This window comes from Equus przewalskii, chromosome 3, assembly GCF_037783145.1.
Source record: "Equus przewalskii isolate Varuska chromosome 3, EquPr2, whole genome shotgun sequence".
In the NCBI taxonomy this organism is placed as follows: Eukaryota; Metazoa; Chordata; class Mammalia; order Perissodactyla; family Equidae; genus Equus; species Equus przewalskii.
In genome coordinates, this window is record NC_091833.1 from 77,428,176 (window position 1) to 77,428,726 (window position 551).

The 551-nt window shown below is 37.6% G+C and overlaps 1 non-coding gene across 1 annotated transcript; it reads left to right on the forward strand.

The window, feature by feature from the left end:
• The first annotated feature begins 228 nt into the window (after nucleotides 1-228).
• LOC139082692 (U6 spliceosomal RNA) lies at nucleotides 229-335 on the forward strand. Its single transcript, XR_011538901.1, has one exon. It is a non-coding gene; the product is annotated as a U6 spliceosomal RNA (small nuclear RNA).
• The last annotated feature ends 216 nt before the right edge of the window (nucleotides 336-551 follow it).

Consider the following 551-nt stretch of genomic DNA (forward strand, 5'->3'; position numbering starts at 1 on the left):
CACACAGAACTTTAACCACTCAGCCACTGGGCTGGCCCCAGAATTATTTTTATTTTATATAAACATAGTAGAAAAATGGAGCGCACTGCATAGGACAAGTATTGTGAAGTAAATTTTTTTTCTCAGTTATATATATTTATTATACAAATATTATATTTAGTATGTATTTACTGGGTCATGATGTAAAATACATCTGATGTTGTGGGTTGTAAGATAAAAAGTTTGAGAGTGCTCCCTTCAGCAGCACATAGACTAAAATTGGAGGGATACAGAGCAGGTTACCGTGGCCCCTGTGCAAGTGTGACTTGCAAACTCATGAAGCATTCTATCTTTTTTTTTTATGTTATATGTTTTTTTACCACAATTTAAAAAAAACAGCTTTGAGAAACATGGGGTTAGATGCTCTCTATGGTCCCCTTCCTTCTGCTCTGTAGCCCATGACTACCCCAGCCTACTAGAAACTCGCCTTTCTGTGACCTCCTTTGAATTATTACCATGTGATTCTGGCCCACCATTTACTTTTTTAAAGAGGGAGGCAGGATGGTGTAGTG